Source organism: Megalobrama amblycephala, linkage group LG4 (genome assembly GCF_018812025.1).
Source record: "Megalobrama amblycephala isolate DHTTF-2021 linkage group LG4, ASM1881202v1, whole genome shotgun sequence".
NCBI lineage: Eukaryota > Metazoa > Chordata > Actinopteri > Cypriniformes > Xenocyprididae > Megalobrama > Megalobrama amblycephala.
The window spans coordinates 9355285-9369958 of NC_063047.1; the positions used below are offsets into that span (position 1 = coordinate 9355285).

The 14674-nt window shown below is 35.8% G+C and overlaps 1 protein-coding gene across 6 annotated transcripts in view; it reads right to left on the minus strand.

Annotated features, from left to right (window-relative positions):
- Nucleotides 1-14674, minus strand: part of tncb (tenascin Cb) — a 100352-nt gene that overhangs the window by 68948 nt on the left and 16730 nt on the right. The window lies entirely within an intron of this gene.

Consider the following 14674-nt stretch of genomic DNA (forward strand, 5'->3'; position numbering starts at 1 on the left):
TTCATGAAGATACAATATCTTATACAAGCATATCTCTGGATTTCAACAATTTATGAAAATGAATGGCTGCACATTTTAGGGCGTATGGATACAAGAATGTAAAGTGTATAGACCGCCTACTTCTCATTAGATCTTTAAAAAGATGTATTGCATTGATGTATCATTTCACGCATTGATGTATTATTTCACACCGTGATAATCTATTACAGTTACACAGATAACATGATTTGCCCTATGTATTTTCATTCAATGACAAATTCTCACTGGTGACATTTTAGTAATGACTGTGCAGTAAGGGCCAAATTAAATGAAATCATTTTAATTCTCAGCAATTCAATTTGAATGAAAATTGTCCTCTTCGAGCTCTCCTCTAAAAAAACTTTATGAAAGTTTTTCTCTCTTTTTCTCTCTGTTCATGTCATCAACAGATTAGTGTTGTACTGCATGACAAATAATGGCCTGGTTAACCCTGGGAGGCATCCTATGAACTGAAAGACACCATTACGAATTACATTCAGAAAAAGCATCTGGTTTATGAACTAGTACCAACTTGGCTATCATAAAACATGTGCTTATTATAATTGAGTTTTAGACAATATGACAGATAAAAATGTAAATGTCTATGCAAAAAATATTTAGGCCAAAAAGTCTGGAAAGTTTTTAAGCCCCAGTGTGTTGTTCTTTGGGGTTGTGTCCTGCTCTGGATTCAGATCATATTTAGAGGGCAGCCATTTTGCAATCTGCCACGACAGATGGCTGTTTGTAAAAATAAATAACCTGTCCCCTTCCCTACACATGTTTCGAGACAGATCCAAGAGGAACCGGCCAAATCAAAGTCTTGCACAATTTATGATGTCTGAGATCATCCAGAATGACAGTCACCCCTCTCTTATCATACATAGCAAAAATCTATTACTTTAGCTTCAAAAATGTAAAGAATGATCATTGACTTTCATAACATTGAAGTTCCTATTTTATGTTCCTATACAGTTCAATTGGTGGAGCAAACAACAGCATAATCATTTGTATGATTCCCAGGGAAAGCATTGACTGATGAAATGTATATCCCAAATACATTTGGATAAAAGAGTCAAATCCATAAACGTAACAAAACATACTTTGTAAATGTTCTACTTGGCTAAGCAACTATCATGAGCACAAAAGAAAGGTGAACCCCGGGTGGGGGGGGGGGGATCTGTTCAGCTTTTAAATTATCTCACCAAACTTTACCAACAGATACATCACTGCCGTTGTCGGAGGAAATATCTATTACACCAGTTTTCAAAGCTTCTCAGTTTCCCCAAGCTATATCCTTGATGTGGGGTAAGAGGCTTTGGTTTATTCTTTGAGTAAACTATCCCAATTTTTTTCTGAAATCCTTTTTGTAACAAATGTCCCTCAGAAGATCAAAGCTTTCCATGAGCAACGACAACAATGTTTACCATTAGTCAAATAAATTCAAAACCTTTATGGATCATATTCCTTGTTTTTATCTTACTATTGAATGGAATATCATCCATTGAATGGAATATCATCCATCCATTTTCTTTCAAAGTCAAATTTTAGCCATGGGCAAAGGTAACCTAGTCTTTATTCTCTCATGCTTCCATTACCAGCAATTACATGACGGTAACATCCCATTATGTATTTGTTTTTCAATCTCCTGAATCAGAACTAAAATCACATCTATCTTGTCTGTCTTTTCTCAAAGCCTTGCCAGTCTACTTCAACTCTGAGGGGTAACACAGAATTCTAATAAACTGCTATCGCTAAACCACAGGGGAAGGTTCTTATCTGAAGGGGCCCAGCTTGTATTACCGTCAAGGGTTATTTTTTTCCACCCTGCGAAAAAGGACCAGATTTCTGTCTTTGTTCAAATGCACCCATCCAAAACTCATAAAACATCTCTCCTTTGGCCAATGCATGCCATTTTTCTTATCCTTTCTGAGATTTTATATTTGGTTGCCAAGGGAACAGAGGACACAAGCTTTAGAGGTTATAGACGTCTGTAGGATATGAGGTTAAAGCAGGCAAATGCATATGCGCCCACAGTCCTTCAGCTTATTTATGGCAATAAGACCAGATTTTGCACCTGTATAGACGAATTAAGCCCTATGCTCTATAATGTTGGACAGAGTGTCAGCGCAATATGGAAAAATCAGGAGTGACAGCTGCAAAGAGCGAGGCCTATCTCCGAAACTCATGAAAATAAATGAGCTACTGAAATGTGTTTATCTGGAGACGAGGGTACGACTAAACTGATTGAGGATCATTAAGGTCTGAAAGCAGATAGACAGGAGGAGATTCACTCTATAGTCCACTGGGAATCATATTCAGGGCTTCTCTCACCCTTGATTGTTCCATTGTAATCACAGCATGAAGGGAAATTCAATCTTGTTCAATTTCAGCTTTTCATTGAGAAATGTCATTAAATGAATGTGTAACAGAGGGCAGCCAGGTCTAATTCTAAATTAGCTATAACATTTGGTCTCACTGAATTGTTTTCATCGTTTCAGATTTAGGTCACTCCTTCTTTTTCTGAATCATGCCAAGCAAGTTAGGTCCCCCTTTTATGGAGGTGTATTAGATTATAGGCATTTTACTGTTCATGTCACTCACAGAGTGTTTAATCACTTTTCCTGCTGAGGTCATATTTCATTTCGACATCTCTAAATTGTGCTAACATATTTATGGGAGAATATTATTGAATACAGCCCACTAACACACGTTTATAATCACTGGATTCGGGTATAAAGATAATTGCTTATAATACTGATACTGACTGATACCATTTACTCATACCATTTATGAACATATCTATCTATCTGAAATATTAAATATTATTAAATCTTAAAAACAATGTTTTCTAATTTAATATATTTTAAAAATTATTTTTGTTTTTCTGTGATGGTAAAGCTTACTTCAGTTTAAGTTTGAGGATTTACTTTTGTAACATTCTTTACTGTCACTCTTGATCAATGCAATGCATCCTAGCGTACTGACCCCAAAATAATCTTGCTGACCTCAAACTTTTGAATTATAGTGTGTGTTTATATATACATTGATCAGGCACAACATTAAAACCACCTGCCTAATATATGTCCTCCTTGTGGTGCTAAAATAGCTTTGATGCATTGAGGCATGGACTCCACAAGACCTCTGAATGTGTCCTGTGGTATCTGGCACAAAGATATTAGCAGCAGGTCCTTTAAGTCCTGTAGGTTGTAAGGTGGGGCCACCATGGATTGGATCTGTTGGTCCAGCGCATCCCATAGATGCTCAATCGGACTGAGATCTGGGGAATTCAGAGGCCAAGACAACACCTTGAACTCTTTGTCATGTTCCTCAACAATTTTTGCAATGTGGCAAACTGCATAATCCTGCTGAAAGAGACCACTGCTATCAGAAAACACCATTGCCATGAAGGGGAGTATGTGGTACGTGTCAAGGAATGCCAGGACTCAATGTTTTCCAGCAGAACATTTCCAGAGCACAACACTGCCACCGCCGACCTGCTTTCATCCCATAGTGCATCCTGCTGCCATCTCTTCCCCAGGTAAATGACACACATGCACCCAGCCATCCACCAGATCTAAAAGAAAATGTGACTGATTGATCAGACCAGACCTCTCTATAACTTCTTCCATTGCTCCATGGTCCAGTTCTAACGCTCAAGTTTCCATTGTAGGCACTTTAAGCAGTGGACAGGAGTCCTCATGGGCACTCTGACCAATCTGCAACTATGCAGACCCCCATGTGGGTTCTGATACCTTTCTATTTAGCACCATTAAGTTTTTCAACATTTTGAGCTACAGTAGTTCTTCTGTGCGATCGAACCAGACAGACTAGCTTTGCTCCACATGTGAATCAATAAACCAGGGATGGGCAACTTCAGTCCTGGAGGGCCACTGCCCAGCAGAGTTTAGCTCCAACCTTAATCAAACACACCTGAACCAGCTAATCAAGGTCTTTAGGATTAGTAGAAAGTTATAGGCAAGTGCGTTTTTATCAGGGATGGAGATAAACTCTGCAGGACACTGGCCCTCCAGGACCAGAGTTGCCCATCCCTGCAATAAACCATCTTAAATGAGATACTATTAAATCTATTTTTATAGATCATGAACTATAAAATGTCTTCATGATCTGCCTTTGAAGAGAGATTGCAGTATTGTGCTACAGCATACATTCTATTAGTGAAGTTCTGGCGCCACCATCTCAACATAACTTGAGTACAGAACTAAGTTCTCTTTCGCGTCTTATTAAACTTAAACTGCCAAATACACACAAGGTTTAAAAAAAAAAAAAAAAAACACAGTCGTTTATATCTTAAGTAAATGTAAACAGTTGCATGTCAGTCTATTTTGATATGCATGTGTATCAGTATATTAGATTCGTGTGTCAGGTCTTAAAGTGACAGCAGCCTAATAAACCTGCTGCTGTCTGTGTCATTATGGTCAATCAAAAAACAAAATATAAAGAGAAAACCACTAACTGCTCTTGACTGAATAACATCTACTGTGGCTGAAAATATTAATGCACTGTTTATCTCATTTGTATCTTACACTGTTGTTTGTAATTTTTGTCTTTGTTACTACGTTTAATAACAAACAGATAATAATTAAATTAAATAAAGCGAAATTTTGGTCATATCGCCCACCCCTACTTTGGCCTAAATGGTCTGTCATTCTTTTTTTATTTTGTTACCCAAGGTTACATTTTTAAAATAGGGAAATTAGTTTGGCTGTATTGCTGTTACTTGCAAAATAGTCTTAAAATCCAACATGAAAAAGAATAGTGATAAGATTTTGGATCGTGATTCTGTCTGGAAAAGATTGTGATATGATATTTTTGCTATATCGCCCACCCCTAGTACTAACCACTGCATACCAGGAACAGCCCACAAGACTTGCCGTTTTGGAGATGCTCTGACCCAGTCATCTAGCCATCACTATTTGGCCCTTGTAAAAGTCACTCAGATCTTTTCGCGTGCCCATTTGTCGTGCTTTCAACACATGAAATTCAAAAACTGACTGGTCACTTGCTACCTAATATATCCCACCTCTTGACAGGTGCCATTGTAACAATTATAATCAATGATTTTCACTTCACCTGTCAGTGGTTTTAATGCTGTGGCTGATCAGTGTGTATATACATACATAGAAACTGTAGATAGATAGGAATTTGCTTTATTTTAAATATTGAGGGAGTTTTTGTCTTTCAGTCTCTTGCTTTGTTGCTATGACATCCACCCGGCAATAACAATTCCATTTGTGGATTTTTCCACCCCTTCATCTTTCAACCAGTCTGACCAAGTAGCCAATGCAGAGACTGAGCTTTACAGGCTGAAGGGAAAATAATTAAATTAATCTTATATAATAAACAACAATAATAGTCACCTTTTGAACCATTCATTCACTTATACATCATCACATAATGTCAAGCAAAAAAAAAAACAACAAAAAAAAAACAAACAAAAAAAACCTTGGTATGACTGCCAGATCCACATGGATATGATGACATGAACTAGTTATGAAAGTCAACGGGTTGGAACATACAGTAAATGTCACAAAACCATCTTTTGCTCACAGTTCTTAAGAATAGCATCTGTAAACTCTCAGGAAGCAGTAGATATCATCATAACTCAAGGGCCACCATCTGTTGTGAAAGGAATGATATTGTGTACTTGGGCAATACTGACTATGTTGCCAAAAATAAGAAATAGTTTCCACAGCACTGATAAATGTCTGTTCTGACCAACATTATATGTCTACAACCAGTATCCAACATTTATGTCGACATAGCCATTATACATCTAATTTTTGTATATCTGCCAATTTGATGGCTAAATGACCAAAAGAAGATGCAGTTTAAGCAACTGTATTTGATTTATTTAACTTAGGGGAGTATCTATAAAATAAGTATGAATAATCCATTGATATTTTACTCCTTTATTTTGCACTACATTTTTGAGGAAGTATGGTTTCCTCATCTGCAGACAAGCTTACACTGCTGTCAAGTACACACTACAAGAACATCCCTCAGTGAACTCCTGGAGGAAGTATCCTTTCCCTGGGGAGACCTCCTGAAATTTCCTTTTAGAGATCAAGCTGAATAAAACTCCTTCTCGCTCCTGTGCTCAAAGAAAATCACTAAAGTATTTCCCATATGCTTTGTGGATACACAGGTTATAATAAACTATCTGTCTCAGTAGAAAAACATTTTATACCATAAGCCCCACTCCTTGGTGGTTTTATATATTATATATAAATTGATTTGAAACTATTTTACATTTCAGTGTTCATGTTATTGTATAATTGCTGATTAACATAACTACAGTTATTGATTAACACTAACCAACAATGTGCAATTATTTACTGAGAATTATTTTTAAAATATACTCTATTATTCAAAAGTTTTGGGCCAGTACGATTATTTAAAAAAAAGAAAAAAGAAATTAATACTTTTATTCAGCAAGGATATAAATTGATAAATCACAATAAGTGGCAGTAAAGACATTTATAACATTAAAAATAATTCTAGTTCAACAAATAAATGGTATTCTTTTGAACTTTCGATTCATCAAAGTTTACTGAAAAAAATGTGTCAGTTTCAATAAAAATACAGCACAACTGTTAATTGTATTAACAAAATGTAACATGAAAAATGTAAGGTAAAGTGTTACCAATCTATATGCCATTAATAAAACTGCTGTAGGAATAAAAATGTGAAGTGATTTTTTTTTTTTAAATGGGTTCTTTGAAACCGCTAAATAATCTGTCCAAAGGGAGAGCTTTGAACAGACATTCAAACCGCTTTTTCTGAGGCATTAATTTCATTCTGGCCCAGTCAAACTTATTCTATAAATTTCAAACCCTGAAAATGTCCAACTAAGTTGAACACACTCAAATTGTCATTTTCTTTGATGAAACACTGCAATCCATCTTGCTTCGAAGAGAGCTGGTAGTGCTTTGGTGGATAGTTGGGCTCAATAGAGGCACTGTGTACACATGGAAATAGGAGCTCCCGAGAGATCAGCCCCTCCACTTTAAGCTTCTGATTGCCCTTTAAGACCCTCAGGAGAGTGCGGCTAACCTCACGCCTCACAGTCCACACAGATTTTATCATCCTCTGACTCTGGACCCCAGTCAGTCACCTCATCGCAATGGACCATCAATTACCACAAACACCTCTGAACTACGGTTGTCAGTCATATGTCAGCTATCTTACAGTAATTAGTGCTGAGAAATCTGGCTCATTTCCAGCTCTCAGTCACAGTTATTTCAATGTTGAGCCATTTATAACCTCAAAACAATCTGTACTTAATATATCCAACACCAAAAGTCTAAATCTCTCAGCTGTAAAAGTAGGGTGAAAGTAGGGATGTCAATTTTCAGGAAATCAGACTCAATTTAGACTGATATGCAAAAAACAGTTCAACTGATTCATGCAGATTTGCTCTAACAAACAGTCCACAGTTCTATCAAGAGTTCACATAATATATGAAACAGATGAGAAGACCTGTAGAAAGGTTATCCATAATGGAGGGGCTCAAACATCTGACATAACTTAAGCTCACTTCCTCTTCCATCAAGAAACAGGACTACCAAGGTGAATGAGGGATGCTGGAAGTATTGGCAATATGAATTAGGAAAGCAGCTGTTTATATGCCATCATGTTTACTGATTTGTGAGATTATCTATCTGAACTTTTGTTAGGATCTCTTTTTTGGGGGTATTCTGGAAATCTCCTTGACCAGATCTTAGACACTGATACTTTTATGATGAAATTTGTGATTTACATAACAAGAGAGATAAAAATAAAATGTTTATTGGATAGACCAGGAATGTTCATTAAAACATTTACTAGGTAGCAACCTTGTGAGTGTTGATAAGGGGTTAATTCAGAGGGAGGTACCTTAATTATTGGAAGAAATTTTGTATTGAAAACTATTTTTTATGTTGTTGAGTAAAAGTACTCATCCAATAAACTGATACACGTTCGCCCCGTAGAGTTAACTCTTGGGTAAGTTCAAACAGATTTTTTAAATAATCTTGGCTTTTAAGTTTACTCTGCTTTTAGTGGAGATAAGATTTAAACTACAGGTAAAGCACAGACATAAAAAAAAAAAAACATCACAAATTGCTTTTCTTACTCTGCAGGGGCTCTTTTTACATAATGGTCAATAAAGATAATTAAGCCTAGAGCCACATCTGCTTCAGATAAATGTTTAGAGCTTCTGCTATCAACGGCCTCACTGTGCTTGATGGGAGAGATTTTTAATCATTGGGAGATGTTATGGCTCTTGTACTGTCATGGCTCTTTTTAGATGATGGAAAAGGAAGTGAGTTTAAGAGCTTAAATCCTCAAAGATGTATGCTTCCAAAACAGATCAAAGGTCAAAGGATACAAAAACCAGATGGTGTTTCTCATATTTCCCAGGTAGAGGAATCATAGCCGCCTCTGTCTCAAGGTACAATTAGAATCCTTATGTTTTGGGGTCAGTGGGCCAGTGGCTCAAATAGTGATAGTACGTTTTGCCTCCAAAAGCATGATATTGTTCCAAATACTATTATAAGACACTGATCATAATATTCTAAATATTAACCTGTCCTTTGCTGGTTTATATATAAAATAAAACATGCAGCAAAACAGCAGGACTTTACAATTAGATTATGTAATAAACTACTTTTATTATCATTTGATATTTTTATTTCATATCATATTTTTATTTGTATTTGAAAAAATGTACAATACGGACATACTGACAGCATCTAAAATGTAATATATATATACATTTTAACATTTTAATGTTTCAGCTTGGGTAAATAGAATCATTCAAAATGAGTTGAGTTCTAAATGGCATTAGAAATTGCACAGAACATAATGAAACTGTTATAAGTGTCAAATTAGGCACATATGTTCAATGCCATTTTAGCTTTCTGAGCTAACAAAAAAACAGGAGTCAGGATTGCAACACAAGACCAAGTGGTTCTCCTTTTTTATGCATCAACAACAAACACTATTGTCCACCCACTCTGTTTCTTAAAGGGGATCAAGTCTGTGCTGTATCTACCTCTACTACACCATCAAATTTATTTAACATTTAAATAATATTGATATACAGTACTGTGCAAAAGTCTTAGGCACGTCAGTATTTTCACCCCCCAAAAAGGGTTTTAAGCCAGTTATTTATATATTTTGCTGTAGTGTGTCAATAGGAAATATCCGTTCACATTTCCAAACATTCATTTTGCCATTAATTGTAATAATCCAGTGAGATTTTTGAATACACAAGGAGTCTGACAACAGCCGGTGCTCCACACAGTGATCTGATCTCACCATCATCAAATCCGTCTGTGATTACATGAAGAAACAGATGAAACTGAGACAAATTAAATCCAGGAGAACTGTGGCCATGCCTCTAAGATACTTGAAGAAACCTGCCTGCAAAGATACAGTACTGTGAAGAGTTTTAGGCACTTGTGTAAAAATGCAGTAAAGTGAAGATACAATATAAATAGATTTTATTTATCAATTAACTTATATTAACTATATCAAAACAATATTTTGTGTGACCACCCTTTGCATTTAAAACAGCTCTTGTCCAGGTACACTTGGGCATCATTTTTCAGGTAGCTTTGGAGGCAGGTTTCTTAAAATCTCTTGGAGACACGGCCACAGTTCTTCTGGATTTGGTTTGTCTCAGTTTCATATGTTTCTTCATGTAATCACAGACGGATTTGATGATGGTGAGATCAGATCTTCATGTGGAGCACCAGCTGTTATCAGTCTTATTGTGTATTCAAAAATCTCACTGGATTATTACAATTATTACAATCAATGGCAAAATGAATGTTTGGAAATGTGAACTGATATTTCCTATTGACACACTACAGCAAAATATATAAATAACTGGCTTAAAACCTTTTTTGGGGGTTGAAAATACTGACGTGCCTAAGACTTTTGCACAGTACTGTATTTTGAATAAATAATATTAAAATAGACATTTTCATTTCACAAATTCAACGTTAAAAAGTATCTATAAATTTGTACATCTCCAAAATTGCATTGTGTTAAATGCTTACAATTTAGATGCGGTCAATACATTTACAATGTAAGTTTCAGTGTATATGCAAATATAGCATATAATGTACATGTGCTAAAATCACACTTCAGGCACAAATAAGAACACATTGTTTTTTGAAATGTAAATCATTCCCAAATTAGACAATTTACCCCATTGACATGGCATTGCTCCCCTACTACGCCCTGAAAATATAATTAGTTGTAAAATGAAATGGAGGTCTACAACATAAAAATAATGTCTATAGTGGACATCCATTTTATTTTTCCTTGCCTTGTAGAGTAAAAAAGTGGCCCAGTTTACAGCACTCTCCCCTTTATATTAATCTTATTCTTACTCTGAATCATGCTTGATTTCCTGCAAAAAAGGTCTGCATCTCACAGTAATTTATTCATTAGAATAAAACCTAACCCAGGCATTCGTGCCTTGGCAGAGATAAAGGAACTCCATAAGTTAATGCAATGAAGCTAAATGGCCCATAATTGGGCAGAGATACTTCAAGTGAAAATTATCCTGAGCACACGCACAGCTGGACCACTCCAAAATGTTCTCACTCCAGGCGTGATTCCTACATGAGTGTGCCGCAGAGCCTGTAAGAATAGAGGCTGGATCGAGGCGTTTCTGCGTAATTATGTATTGAACTAGCCGTGGGGAATGACCCAGATTCATTGTAATTGCCAGCAACATTCTGCGTGTCCATTGGTGACATCTCTTCCCTGTCAGCCCACATCTCTAACAGCTCAACAAATATTCTCTATAATTGTTTGTTCTGGGTTGGAGGATTTTTCCAAATGGGGAGGCAAGTGACAGAACCAAAACACAAGCAAACCAAGCACAAGTCATGTGTCTAAGGACCGTCACGACTGAGATCATCATTAAAGCCCTCCTTCAGTGCAAATGAAAAATGCAATTGATTGAGTGAACACTGATTTCAATGAAAGCTGAAGACAGATTAATGATATCAGTGTGCAGAAGAGCCAAACACAGAGCATATACAGTGCAGGTTGTAGTGCAGAGCATATGGACACATTCACACTCATGACAATGGCTGACAGAGTTTGGGGTAGAAGTATCAAATCAATCCCGTCTTTTTGAATCAAAGTCAACTAATCCATTCACGCTGACAACAAAATGTGAGACCTATTGCAAAGACTTAATGAAAAGTATATTGTAATGGTTTTTTAGTATTATCATGAATGTCTGGAAAAACAAAGTCTCCAATCTCATGACAAGAATATATTCACAATCTGTCCTCACAATCTTTCAGCACTGTAGCGTTGAAAAGAACAGTAAACAGATGTTTTCACTGGAAAAGAAAAAAACAAAACAAATTTTCCAGTAAATACGTTATAAGCCTATAATGACTAAAATGACTCACTTAGAAGAATCCTGTTACATATGGGTTAGTACTCTGATAATTGGAACCAGGTTTACCTTCCTTTGTCTTTCTTACTCTTCTGGATTTTGGCTAACGTGATTAGCTTCTGTCACTGTCATTGTCCTGAAGATCTTCAAGCCTTCTGCTGTAACAGCCATGGCATTCATGCTTACAGTAGTATGAAGCACAGTGTGACCTTGCCTAAGGTCAGTGTTGTAGCAGATTATTTGAGTCAAGACTAGTACCAGAAGAGGGTCGAGACCATGTCAAGACTGAGTCCACATGTTCCTGAGTCCATGACAAAACAAAGGGCATGAAAATATGGTTTTAAATTGTACTTATGGTCTCAGTCTTGACTGTGACTTGAATGAGCTGGTCTCGACTACAACAGAGGCTGACAATCACACGAGCGATATCAAGGTACGAATTACAGGGAGTTTAATGTATATTTTAATTAATATGTATTTTCATATTTACTTTACTGAATGATATGTATCTTCATATTACTGACTGATTTTAAAGTGTTATTTGGCTGCCATTAGAATGGGTCATCCCATTGCAATTCTTGAAAACCTGGCTCATTTGAGAACGTGTATTTTTTTGCATAGAAAAAGAACAATGTAAGTGTATAAATGCATATAAATAGTTCATTTAAAACCTTAGTCCTCTTTGACTTGCTGTTAATGGTGTTAAACTGAATGTACGAGGCAAACTGTCGGCTTAAATAACAACACTGAAACAAGAATGTGCAGTTTTTTTTTTAAAAAGTTGAACTTAAATTGAGCACAGCTTTTTTAGAACGCGTGTCATGCCCGAGACACTGCAAAAATATGGACATGAGCGCAATGGTCAAACATATCCATTTGATGCAAACTTATCTGTCTTACATAGAAAAACAATGGAACAGTATTGTAGTAGAATGGAAAAACGCGTTCTGTGTGAACCGGCCCTTACATGTTAAAGTTGTGTTCGTTACTCTAGCAACCGTATATAGGCTGTATATAGTCACAGTATAAAGGCCTATATTATAATATATAGTCACTAGCCAGTAGAAAAGTAAAAATGGTGCCATTTTATTTAAAGTGAAAATAAGATAGAAACTCTCATATCATGGAGAGGTGTGTTATAAAATGTTCAGTATATAATTATTTAGAATAGTTATTAAGATATGATATCTATCTAGTATACTCTTGATATGATGTGATCAAGTGATCAGATGATGTTAGCCAGTTATTAATGGTTACAATCATCATTTAATGGCCTGATATTGATCTCATCAGAGTCTAATCTATTATAGGTCATGTTTTATACTTTTATTATGGTATTCCTGTGATTCTATGCATAAGACCCATCAGTGCTGTCACAACCAGATATGAAGGATTTTGAAAACAGTTTGTGCTCAAAACAATTTAAACTACCGAATAAGTGTCACACAGACATCAAGAATTGGTGTTTGAATCACAACAATGGTGACAATCAAAAGCTTCATGCCACAATGCATGCTGGGTACCAGCATAGTACTAAAATCATCCATAACTCCCAGCATGCATTGTGGCATGAATAAATTATGCAGCTGAATTGCCTGGTTATTTTTTTTTAATTCTTACTGTTTGCCTTTACTTTTGATGTTTTTGTGTTGACTTTTAGTAGTGTTTTTTATGATGTTCAGAGTTTATGATGTTTGTCATTTTTGTTGATTGTTACCAATGTTGAGATTCATATGATGATTCTTGATGTCTCCATGAATCTAAATGATGCCGTAGTTCAAACATTTTTTTTGTAAATGATGAGTTTAAAAATCCTTTAACTGATTGTTCAGCACTTCTTCATCCTTTGCTGTAGCGTCACAGTGTTGGTAATATAAAACTAAATGTATTAAAAATAAAAAAATAAAAAAAATAAAATTAAAAAAAAAAACACATTTCTGGTAATGGATTAGACACTGGATAAGTTCAGTGAACTCAACATTACATAATAATCATGTCATAATCAAAACATAACCAACAAATTATCACACCTTCTCTTAGCTTCTTTTTAATGCCATAACAAGTGTGTCTTAAAAAAAAAACACAGTTACAGCAGCCAAAAAAATACCTAACGTTACAAGTCAAGTGTCAAGCGAGCACTGATCTCCATCATGGTAACGTCAAACAAAACAATAAAACAACATCTGAAGCTCTGTTAATTCTCAATAAGAGCTTCTTTAGACATCTGACAGAAATAAAGTCAGTCTGGTTAGTAATAAGTAATAAGTGAGGCTGGCAATATTATTTTTGTTGTTTAACCCTGCTCTGCTGAGATATTGAGCGATTTAATGTCTTCTTTTATCTTCAGTTGATTTCATCTAAGGCTGTTGCTGGAATTCAGTTGTAGTTCTCATTTCTGCTTGTCTTTTTTCTGTTCATGTTGTTTCTTTTCCTTCAGTGATTCTGCTTGTTAACAGCAGGTGTTTGTCACTAATTCTCAATCATCACTTAATTAATCACTTATTTATGTCATTAACTTCAACACTGCTTCAGTGTTACTCTAACAGTCTGTAGTGTGGACACATACAAGTGTTCATTAAACAGGGGATTTTGTTGTGGGGTTTAAAGGGGACCTATTATGCCCTATTTAACAAGATGTAAAATTAGTCTCTGATGTCCCCTGAGTGTCTATGTGAAGTTTTAGCTCAAAATACCCCACAGATAATTTTTTATAGCCTGTTAAAAATGCTACTTTTAGTGGTTGAGCAAAAATGAGCCGTTTCAGTGCGGTCCCTTTAAATGCAAATGAGCTGCTGCGATCGGCCTAAGAGGGCGGAGCTTCAAGAGCTCGTTCTCCCCTCAGGATTCAGTCAGGATGCATTGCACAATAATGTGAGAAACTGCGAATATATGCTGCATGGAGATAGAACAGGTATAGTTTAGTTTAATTACGATTATAACTTATATTCTATTCTTGTTTTTAATCTACTATATTAGTACAGGCCTGCTGTACCGTCCGAATGATGGCCGAAACTATACAGATGAGTTTTATGACGTTTTATTGTACCTCACAGAAAAGATGAAGCGTCTGTTTTCACTCTAGAAAATCACTGTAAGAGCTTAATAAAACACTGCAATTGTGTATTAAAATATTATCCATAAACTCTCTCTCTTTCCCTTGTATTTTTATCACCAACATACATAGAGAAGTAACGTTAGCCTACACAGAAACACTGGTTAATTACA